At 40.5% G+C, this 12,104-nt stretch overlaps 1 long non-coding RNA gene across 1 annotated transcript in view; it reads left to right on the top strand.

The window, feature by feature from the left end:
• Positions 1 to 7,915, top strand: part of LOC307209307 — a 30,742-nt gene extending 22,827 nt beyond the window's left edge. Inside the window, exon 2 of the long non-coding RNA XR_013835534.1 lies at positions 7,769 to 7,915. This is a non-coding gene — a long non-coding RNA (uncharacterized lncRNA). The remainder of the gene's footprint in view (positions 1 to 7,768) is intronic.
• The last annotated feature ends 4,189 nt before the right edge of the window (positions 7,916 to 12,104 follow it).

Below are 12,104 nucleotides of genomic sequence, written 5' to 3'. Positions count from 1 at the left end.
CACTGCAGATGGTGACAGCAGCCACAAAATTAAAAGACACCTGTTTCTTGGGAGAAAAGCAATGACAAACCTAGACAGCACCTTAAAAAGCAGAGACAACACCTTGCCAACAAAGCTCCGTATAGTTAAAGCTATGGTTTTCCCAGTAGTGATGTATGGAAGTGAGAGCTGGACCATAAAGAAGGCTGATCACCGAAGAATTGATGCTTTTGAATTATGGTGCTGGAGGAGACTCTTGAGAGTCCCATGGACTGCAAGAAGATAAAACCTATCTGAAGGAATTCAGCCCTGAGTGCTCACTGGAAGGGCAGATTGTGAAGCTGAGACTCCAATACTTTGGCCACCTCATGAGAAGAGAAGACTCCCTGGAAAAGACCCTGATGTTGGGAAAGATGGAGGGCAGAAGGAGAAGGGGACGACAGAGGACGAGATGGTTGGAGAGTGTTCTCGAAGCTACCAGCATGAGTTTGACCAAACTGCCAGAGGCAGTGGAAGACAGGAGTGCCTGGCGTGCTCTGGTCCATGGGGTCACAAAGAGTCAGACACGACTAAATGACTAAACAACAACAATAACAAAGGGATGAATCTGACTTAGCTCAGAAATAGGCTGAGATACTTTCCAGTTGGTGTGTGGGGGGTGTGTTTATCTTGTATTTTTGTGTTGTGAACCACCCTGAAATCTACAGGTGAAGGGCGGTATAGAAATGTAATGAATGAATAAATAATAAAATAAATATTTCTCAGTTCATGTTTAATGATGTACAGCGGTCCACCTTTTTAATCTAATTAATTTCTATTGGACACAAGTTGGCTCAGTACTAGGCTCACCTAACACCGGTGCAATACATAATTTATCTAGAAACACATTCGAAGGACAATCATGTGGTGAAATGATGTGGCACTATCCCTATGTAAGCATCATTTACCACCTGCCCACTACTCAGTTCCCAACTTACTCTGCAAGTATAGAATGGATTTGGCATACAACCAGTTAGGGCTGATTCCAACTGTGAGAAGGTACTCATTATTTGAGCTGTGCTTCTGTTTGTCTTTGGCGATGAATGTTTTGCTTGATGCTACATGTCATAGGTGCTATCCCTTGTAGATTTCTAAAGGAACCAGCAAATTGGGTATATCGAGGTCTAACAATCACACAGACGATAAATCATAGCCTGCCCTTTTCTTTTAATCATTCTGCAGATACGATATCTTCAGCACATAAACAAAGTTTCAAAGCTTGTGTTAATTTAACCTCTCTTTATTTGCCAAAGACACCATTTTTTTATGGGAAACAAGCGAGAAAGATACACGAAGTAGAACATGTATTTGTTAATATTTCAGAAAATCAAGCCAACAATAGCATTTTAGATTTGTACTTAGAATGACACTACAATGAAGTGATTCTATTGACATATAATTATTGTCAATAATCTGGTTTAAGAACCTGGGAAAAAATATACTTTTGGGGTTTGGGATGGGATTTTTTGCAGCAGAAAATATGTGCATTTTCCTTTAGTACGAAGAGGCTAGCAGCCTTCAGTGCCTATCTGCAACCTATGATTACCTGAACAAGGTTTATTTCTTATTCATAAACTGCAGGGGGATATTTTCACTACTCCTTTAAAGTTGTAATTTCCTCATTATTTGCAATTGCCTTTTAGAAGCAGAATGCTGCTGCTTAGGAGATATTTGGTATAGTTTTGACTTGGGGTGGGAGAGGGATGCATGTATTTATTTGGGATTTGGAATACATCTTGATATGTCTTTGAGATGTGTATTGCTTCATGACATGCAAAAGCCAAACGGATAACCAAATTCCAATCCACACATTCATTCGGGAAGTGTGGATCTGGTGAGTTCATATTGGAATTCAGAAAGACTGGATTCTGTATCCGTAACTTACGAAGAGCATCACCAGCCTTAATTTCTTTATTACGAATATTTATACTCTGCTTTTCAAACAAGATGGCATACAAGCAACAACAAATAACACAGAAACAAAACCCATCACTCAAAGATACACACAATTCGGTAGCGGCCTTGCTTATGGGTGAGGTGAGAGCATGCTTTCTTTTGGTTCTGCACTCTCAGAGCACTGATTGGCTAGAGCTGAATGTTCTTTCTGGAAGGGTAGGAGAAGCAAGCTCACTGCAGTTGTTCCCTCTCTGTGATCACTGGGTGGTACCAGTTCTTTCCGGAAAGCAAAGGGTGCAACCTCCCTCTGGCCTTTGATGCCCTAGCTGTTGGCAGAGACCATGTTTCCTTTGTGCTCCCCAGTCCCAGGTAACTGGCAGTTGGAGCCAGGATTGCCTCTCCCCATATGAACCGACCTGGGCCCTGCAGTCATCATCTGACGCACCTTCTTCAGGTGCCCCTGCCACGAGAGGTGGCAACATGTCGTTGTTGTTGTTGTTGTTTAGTCCTTTAGTCATGTCCGACTCTTCATGACCCCATGGACCAGAGCATGCCAGGCACTCCTGTCTTCCACTGCCTCCCGCAGTTTGGTCAAACTCATGCTGGTAGCTTTGAGAACACTGTCCAACCATCTCGTCCTCTGTCGTCCCCTTCTCCTTGGGCCCATCATCTTTCCCAACATCAGGGTCTTTTCCAGGGAGTCTTCTCTTCTCATGAGGTGGCCAAAGTATTGGAGCCTCAGCTTCAGGATCTGTCCTTCTTCCAGTGAGCACCTTTCTGTGGTGGCTCCCTGTTTATTGATTGCTTTCCCCAAGGAGTTTTGCCTGGCACTTTAGCGTTACATATCTGGTGCTTTAAACTGGGGGGGGGGGGGTACTGTTCTCTGTGTTACGATGTTATATATCTTTATGTTTTTATAATCCTTGGATGAAGGGTGGTATAGAAATATTTAATGAATAAAATAAGAAATAAATAAGTCCATTGATCCTGAAAAAATTGTTTCCCCATGCACTCCAAATAGGATTGTAACATATCCTTAAACATTTGTCACATACATTTAAGAACATATGAAATAAGGAAAGGCACAGACTCCACAGCCTGGCCAATTTCAACCAAACAGCAAGGAAACAGAAGGGGAAAGTTTGCCGAACTGATTTAAAATGGTAAATACAGTGGTACCTCGGGTTACATACGCTTCAGGTTACAGACTCCGCTAACCCAGAAATAGTACCTCGGGTTAAGAACTTTGCTTCAGGATGAGAACAGAAATCATGCTCCAGCGGCGCAGCAGCAGCAGGAGGCCCCATTAACTAAAGTGGTGCTTCAGGTTAAGAACAGTTTCAGGTTAAGAACGGACCTCTGGAACGAATTAAGTACATAACCAGAGGTACCACTGTAGTAACTATTTAATTATTAATTTTAATTTAGTTTTCCAGTTTTGATATACAATATAGTAGTTTGGTGGCGTTTATTGGTATTCTGTGGGACTATATGTGGGACTATTCTGTGGGATTATATAGGGACGCGGGTGGCGCTGTGGGATAAACCACAGAGCCTAGGATTTGCTGATCAGAAGGTTGGTGGTTCGAATCCCCGCGATAGGGTGAGCTCCCATTGCTCGGTCCCTGCTCCTGCCAACATAGCAGTTTGAAAGCACGTCAAAGTGCAAGTAGATAAATAGGTACCGCTCCGATGGGAAGGTAAACGGTGTTTCCGTGCACTGCTCTGGTTCACCAGAAGTGGCTTAGTCATGCTGGCCACATGACCCAAAAGCTGTACACCGGCTCCCTCAGCCAATAAAGCAAGATGAGCGCCGCAACCCCAGAGTCGGTCATGACTGGACCTTATGGTCAGGGGTCCCTTTACCTTTATTGGTATTCTATGTATAGTTTTTGTTTGGTTTTAGCTAATTTTGTGCAATTTGCCCTTTGGAATTTCTGTAGTGTATTCTATGATCTGTGATAAATAAAATAAGTCAAGTGCCATCTCACCACGCTATAACAAAAATTTTTTTGATATATTGTTGAATTGGTCATTGCTTGAGGTGTACTGATTAATTTAGTCAAAGCAACCAATCACAGTGTTCACAATGTGCATTTGGAAAGCAAAAACATCTTAAAATGTAACAGCCATTCTTTTGTTTGCCTTTTTTTTGGAAAAAAGGTCTTCATTGCTATTATTCTGTACATTTATTAGTTAATACTTAATAGCCTTTATTATAAAATGACTGTCTTTTTCTCATGCTAATCACATGACATTTATAAATGTCAACACCTTATCAGGCCCATACAGCCTTGGTTTGGTGTCTCCTGTATGAACTATATTTGTTTATAATTTTCCCCGTATGTGTCTAGAGGGGAAAGAATTCTTTATTGTTGTTTTTAAAGGAAAGCCTTTTTGTGTTGAACTCTAAATGTCATTGAACTTCTTGTTAATAAGCTAAATCATGAATACAATGTGAAAAAATAATAATCTCTAACATCCACAGTAGATAATAAAAAGTTATGTTTAAACATGGTACTTTAAAGACTAGAACATTGAGGTATATGTCTCTTTGCAAATCTTAGTTGTCTTAGAAAATAATTCACATCCCTTGAACTACAGAACTTCAGGCCTTTCCTGGGCTGTTTTTAACATTAATTTTTTGTCCTTAGCTTTCTAACCCAAGGTGTTAATTTACAATTATAATTATAAGAGTACCATTTGTGAATTACCTCATCATTTCTATTCAAAAACTCCTAATTTCAGAGTTTGGTAACTCAGTCATATATTTTTTTTCCTTTTGCTGTAGGCTCAAAAGCTGCATAGAGGGCTTAACCCTGAAGCATTTTTCCTCTGAGGAGGGGAAAGTTCAGTTGCCTTTAGCAAAAGAGCAAAAAACAAATTACTAGCTATTTCACACTTCTCAGAATGTGCAAAAGGAAATTTAGTTCTTAACCTTTAGTTCATGGTCAAATCTCACAGTCCTTAATTCAGACAAAACTCCTGCTGATTTCAACAGTGGTTTTGCCAAGATAATGAATGCAGGATCGGGAGAATGTTCACATGAAAAAGAAGTATCATTTGGCCACATTCCTAGCCAGAGTAAATGAATGCAGTTCTTCCATTTCAAATATATTAGAAATATATGCATCAACAATTTGCCAAGTACAATCAAGAATGGCTACCCACACCTGACTTATCAAACATTTGGATATTGAAGCTGGGATAGCTCAGTCGATAGAGCATAAGACTCTTAATCTCAAGGTTGTGGGTTTGAGTCCCACATTGTGCAAAAAGATTGCACAAAACTAGATGACCGTCGTGGTACCTGCAATGACAGCAGCCATGACAGATGGCCATACAACCTCTGCTTAAAAACCTCCAAGGAAGAAGACTCTACCAGTTTCTTCAACTTTTTCAAAAAGGGGGGAAAGAAAGACCCAAGTAACTACCGACTGGTGAGCTTGACATTGATACCAGGGAAGGTCCTAGAACAGATACAGTGGTACCTCAGGTTACAGACGCTTCAGGTTACAGACTCCGCTAACCCAGAAATAGTACCTCGGGTTAAGAACTTTGCTTCAGGGAGAGAACAGAAATCGTGCAGTGGTGGCGCGGTGGCAACAGGAGGCCCCATTAGCTAAAGTGGTACCTCAGGTTAAGAACGGACCTCCAGAACGAATTAAGTTCTTAACCTGAGGTTCCACTGTAATTCAACTGTCAGTCTGTGAGCACTAAGTCCCAGCATGGGTTTCTCAAAATTAAGTCATACCAGACCAATCTGATTTCTTTTTTTGATGGAATGACAACCTTGGTGGATCAGGGAAATGCTGTGGACATAGTGTATCTTGATTTCAGTAAGGCTTTTGACAAAGTCCCCCATGATATTATCACGAGGAAGCTGGTAAAATGTGGGTTGAATGAGGTAACTGTTAGGTGGATTTGTAGCTGGTTGACTGACCAAACCCAAAGAGTACTCATTAAAAAAGGTAAGGTAAAGGATCCCTGGACGCTTAAGTCCAGTCAAAGACAACTACAGTGGTACCTCGGGTTAAGTATTTAACTCTTTCTGGAGGTCCATTCTTAACCTGAAACTGTTATTAACCTGAAGCACCACTTTAGTTAATGGGGCCTCCTGCTGCTGCTGCTGCTGCACCGCCAGAGCATGATTTCTGTTCTCATCCTGAAGCAAAGTTCTTAACCTGAGGTACTATTTCTGGGTTAGTAGAGTCTGTAACCTGAAGCATATGTAACCCGAGGTACCACTGTATGAGGTTGCAGCGCTCATCTTGCTTCAGGACAAGGCAGCCAGCATTTGTCCATAGACAGCTTTCTGGGTCATGTAGTCAGCATGACTAAACTGCTTCTGGCACAACGGAAAACCATGACAGAAGCCAGAGCACATGGAAACGCTGTTTACCTTCCCGTCACAGCAGTACCTATTTATCTACTTGCACTGGTGTGCTTTCAAACTGCTAGGTTGGCATCCTGGAAAAAATGACAAGTGGGGTGCCGCAGCGTTCTGTCCTGGGCCCATTGTTGTTTAACGTCTTTATAAATGATTTGGATGAAGGATTTGAGAGGATGCTCATCAAATTTGCAGATGACACCAAACTGGGAGGGGTAGCTAATGCCGCAGAAGACAGAATTCAAAATGACCTTAACAAATTGGAGAACTGGGCGCAAGCTAAGAAAATTAATTTCATGACGGATAAATGTAAGGTTCTGCACTTAGGCAGGAAGAACCAGATGCAAAAAAAATAGGATGGGTGACACCTGGCTTACTAGCAGTACATGTGAAAAGGATCTTTCATGTGGCAGCCCTTTAGATATTGGAAGATGACTATCAAAATCTCCTCTCAGACCCCTCTTTACTAAGCTAAACATACCCAACTCCCTCAACCGTTCCTCATAAGGCTTGGTTTCCAGGCCCTTGGTCACCCTCCTCTGCACATTTTCCAGCTTGTCAACATCCTTCTTAAATTGTGGTGCCCAGAACTGGACACAGTATTCCAGGTGGGGAGTGACCAAAGCAGAATTGAGTGGCTTACCAGAAAAGATGCTATGTGCAGGAAGTGATCAGGGTAGAACTGACGCCTGCCAGGAAGGCAGCAGAGGATTACCGATGTACAAACAGGGCCAATGGAACATTGTGGGCATCGTCAGCTAGGACCATGGCTATGGAAGCCCCAGCACCCCCAGCCTCTACACCAAAATGCAGGCCTACCTCAATTGGATCCACAGCATCCTCAGGACAGAGTCCTCAGAACAAGAAGCAAAACAAACAAACAAGCAAGCAAGCAAGCAAGCAAGATATATTGAATAGCCTGTAGAACTCCAAGGTTTGCAATAGTAAATTTAAAAAAAGCATGGGGTGAATGAGAAACTCCCAAAGCCCAATAAGGACTTAAAGAGCAATCCTATGGCAAGATCCACCAGTACAAGCACCTTAGGATAGAGCAGTTCTCTGGCTCAGCCAGTGGATTTCTAGCTCATCCAGTGTTAAGCCCCTAATCCTGGTTCGGCTGCAGATATGCCAGCGCAACTGACTTATCCTGGCTCAACCACAGCCTGGTGTAAGTCCCCCAAAACCAAGGCCAGTGTAAGTCCCCAAAAGGTAGTGTTCTGGGGATGAGACAGGGATGGGAATAGAGCATTATTCTGAAGACTTGGTTTTCCTCTGCTAGTGTAGGTAGAGCAGCAATGTTGAACTGAGAGGTGAGGAAAGGGAATTGAATGAAGTGACTGCAGTCTGAATAGGGAGCACTCCGCACTTTGATTTTTTTTCTCTTGCAGGTTCCACTTGTGCAAGCATAAAGGTATGTCCAGGATTGTTCCTTCAATTAACACGGTCCTATCTTTAATTTCCAAGGTAGACGTTTTAAGACGTCAGAAAACGAGAGATGTGCAGATTCCAATGTACAAGAGACGCAACGATTCCATTGTTTTCTTGCAAGGCTTCATTCTCCAGGCTGTCAATCCAACATCCTTCACCAGCACTAAATTCACTTTAAAAATATGTCTGGATGATTTATTGTCTCAGGACTTAATGCATCAGCTTGGCTGTCTTTCTGGTAAAGACATTTTATCTACGGTGACACCAACTTCTCAACTCCAACAAAGTTTCCCAGAGCAAAAGAGAAAAGGCACAACGGGATGCATAAATCCACCAGGGAAAGCTGAAACCCCAAAGGTCAAAGAAACCCCATGCTTTACCAAAGAGTTAATCAGAAAAAAGAGCTTACTTTCTCACATAGAAATAACATAGTCCAACTGCTAATGAACAACCTGCTGTGATGAAGGAAGAGCTGTTTTAAGGGCTCAGTCTGCTTTGCAGGCAGAAGGTCCCAAGTTCAACCCCTGGGCAGCATCTTCAGGTAGGACTGAAGCCCTGGAGGTTTGCCTAACAAAACGGCAGCTTCCCATGTTCCTACTGCCCACAGTGACACAAACTTAAAATCATTTCAGAACTCCAGATAAACCATAATTATTGAGCCCCATCCAGCCCAAAGAAGATTAGATATAGATATAGATATAGATATAGATATAGATATAGATGATATAGATATAGATATAGATACAGTGGTATCTCGGGTTAAGTACTTAATTCGTTCCGAAGGTCCATTCTTAACCTGAAACTGTTCTTAACCTGAAGCACCACTTTAGCTAATGGGGCCTCCTGCTGCTGCCGTGCTGCCGGAGCACGATTTCTGTTCTCATCCTGAAGCAAAGTTCTTAACCCGAGGTACTATTTCTGGGTTAGCGGAGTCTGTAACCTGAAGCGTATGTAACCTGAAGCATATGTAACCCAAGGTACCACTGTATAAATATAGATAGATATAAGAGTGCAGGAGTCCTGAAGTTCTATCTATTCTAGCATTCTATTACCCACAGTAACCAGTTAAGCATTTCTGGAAAGCTCACCAGAGAGACATGATGGCAGCAGGGTTCCCATCAACATGATATTCTGAGAGTTCATGGCATTCAAGTTCCATTTAGCCATTAAGACTAAGAGCATCTGAGAGACCAAGCCTCCATGTCTTTGCCTAATCCCATTTAAGTCCCCTTTACCAGCCCACACCACATCTTGCAGCTATTAATTCCATAAATTAATCATGCGTTGCATCAAGAAATGCTCCCTTTTCTGTGTTCAGAATCCATTACCAATCACATTCATTGGATGTCCCTGAGTTCCGGCTTTAAGATCTACAACATGCATGATTTCATAAACCTCTGTTATGCTTCCCCCTTAGCTGTCTATTTTCTCAACCTTTTCCAGCTGTATATCTTTTTTTTTTAAGATGGGGTTACCAGAACCACACACTACTCTAAGTGTGACTGCACCATTGATTGGTATAAAGGTATTATGACACTGGCAGTTTCTCTTTCAGTCCCTTTCCTTGTATTTTCCACTCCTGTAGCACACTATATTTTTCTGCACCACAGCTCCCATACCTTTTTCCTGGTCAGTCACTGCCAGCTGAGATAGCATCAGTGTATACATAAAGTCTTATTTTCATGTTCCAATGAACAAATGTTTGCATTTATTCCCACTGAACCACATTTGCCATTCTGTTGTCTGTTCACCGTACTTCATGAGAAGTTTGCTGCACTCCTGCAAATCTAACTGACAATGGTAGAATGGAAATAATGGCGTGAATATGTAGGTTGTTAATTTAAATAAAGTTCTACCTTGGTTCTCTAATGAAATCCATTCTGGCAGTCCATTCAATTTCTGAAAACGTTCAAAAATCAAGACACGGCTTCTGATTTGCTGCAGGAGCTTCCTGCACTCAGTCGGAAGCCACAGAAGCCCCATCAGACGTTCGACTTCCAAACACCATCCGCAACCCGGAACACTCACTTTCGGGTTTGTGGCATTTGGGAGCCAAAATGTTTGAGTTGCAAGACGTTCAAGAACCAAGGTATGACTGTAATAGATTAGAGAAATCTGGATTGAATTTTGGAGATGAGTTATGGCAGTATATATCTGAACTAATACAAAGATGTATGTTAATCGTAGAATAAAATCCTGTTTAAAAATAAGGAAAAGGAAATATGAGAGTTGGGTCCTCAATGGGAGGAAAATTTTTAAAGGGGAAATCTAAAAAGAACAGAGAGACAGATGAAGAGGAGGAGGAGAAGGATGAAGAAGAAGAAGAAGAGGAGGAGGAAGAAGAAAAAGAGGAATCATAAAGAGAAAATTTGATAAAACTGTATATTTTAATTATTGGAAGACATGGCATTGAAATTATGGAATTGGAATATTAATGGGATGAATGATAAGAAGAAAAGAAACAGTATCGAACAATATTTAAAAAGAAAAAATTTGGATATCATCTGTCTACAAGAAACACATGTGGCAAAAAAGCATAAAATTTTTTTGATTAATAACAGATTGGGCAAGGAATTTATATCCTCAGATAAAGAAAAGAAGAGAGGCATAGTCCTTTATGTTAGGAAAAACATAGAAGCTCAACAGATCTTCAAAGATGAAGAAGGAAGAATAATTGCAATACAGATCAATTGGCAGGGCGAAAAACTAATAATTGTCGGGATCTATGCACCTAACGGAAATAAGACTGATTTTTACAAGAAATTGGAAGAAAGATTGTTCGAATACATGGATCAAAAAATCATAATAATGGGAGATATGAATGGAGTTGTTTCAACGGAAATGGACAGATTAAGAGAAAAAAGTGACAGTAAAGAGGGGAAACTACCGAAGACCTTTTTCACATTGGTGCAAAACCTCAATTTAATTGACATCTGGAGACTCAGACACCCATTAGAAAAAGAGTTCACATTTTATTCGGAACCGAATCAGTCCATGTCAAGAATAGATCAAATCTGGATCTCGAATGAATTAACTACTAGAATTCAACAAATAGAAATCCAACCTAGAGTAATTTCGGATCACAATCCAATAAAAATGGAGATAAAGATGTATGAAGAAAGAACATTTAGATGTAGATTGAAAGACTACCTTTTGGAAGATGAAAGAATTATTCAAGATGCTCGGAAAAAACTGATGGAGTACTTTGCAGATAACATGAATAAAGGCACAAAGATCAGCACAGTTTGGGACGCAAGCAAGGCAGTAATGAGGGGATTCTTCATCCAGCAGAATGCGATCAAAAATAAGAACAGAGAGAAAGGGAAGAAGGAAATCCTAAAACAAATAATGGACAATGAACAAAAGTTAATTAAGAAGCCAAATAACATCAAGATAAAACAAAATATTAAAATTCTGCAGACACAGTTCGCCATGATTATAAATAAAGAAGTTGAATGGAACATTAAAAGGCTGAGACAAAGGAATTTTGAATTCGCAAATAAGCCTGGAAAATGGCTGGCATGGCAAATTAAAAAAAGGAAAGAGCAAGGTACAATTAACAGAATTATTGTGGATGGCGAGGAAATAGAGAACCCAAAAGGTATCAGAAAAGGATTTCTGGATTTCTACAAGCATTTATATGCAAAACGAGAGAAAAACAACATAAAGAAGATAGAGAACTTTTTGAAAGGAAAAAAGGTGCAAAAGATCCCGACAGAAATGAAAGACAGACTGAATGCCCCAATAGAGAATGAGGAGATAGTAGAAATTATAAAACAGATGAAAAAAGGAAAGGCACCAGGACCAGATGGATTTACAGCAACGTATTATAAAGAAATGAGGGACTCCTTGACGGTACCACTTAAAGAAGTTATGAACAACATCTTGAAACAACAAGACATACCAGGAACATGGAAAGAAGCCTTCATAACACTCATACCTAAACAAGACTCTGATCTCACACAAGTGAAGAATTACAGACCGATATCTCTGCTAAACACAGATTATAAGATTTTTTCGGGTATTTTAGCATCAAGATTTAAGAAGATATTGCAACAGCATATCCATAAAGATCAAGCAGGTTTCTTACCTGGCAGACATATGAAGGATAATGTAAGAAATATAATAAATATTTTGGAATATTTGACTGCCAGCAATGAGAGACAAGCTGTTTTAATGTTTGTGGATGCAGAGAAAGCGTTTGATAATGTTTCATGGGAATTTATGCTGAAAAATTTGGAAATGATGGAAGTGGGAGAAGACTTTTATAATGGTATAAAGGCAATATACTCAGAACAAAGAGCTAAATTGATAGTAAATAATGTAATTACAGAGGAAGTGGAAATAAAGAAGGGTACAAGACAGGGATGCC

The sequence above is a fragment of the Podarcis cretensis genome (assembly GCF_951804945.1).
Source record: "Podarcis cretensis genome assembly, chromosome: 2".
NCBI classification, from domain to species: Eukaryota; Metazoa; Chordata; class Lepidosauria; order Squamata; family Lacertidae; genus Podarcis; species Podarcis cretensis.
The sequence above is the reverse complement of the archived record's forward strand: the minus strand, read 5'-3'. Positions and strand labels throughout refer to the sequence as shown.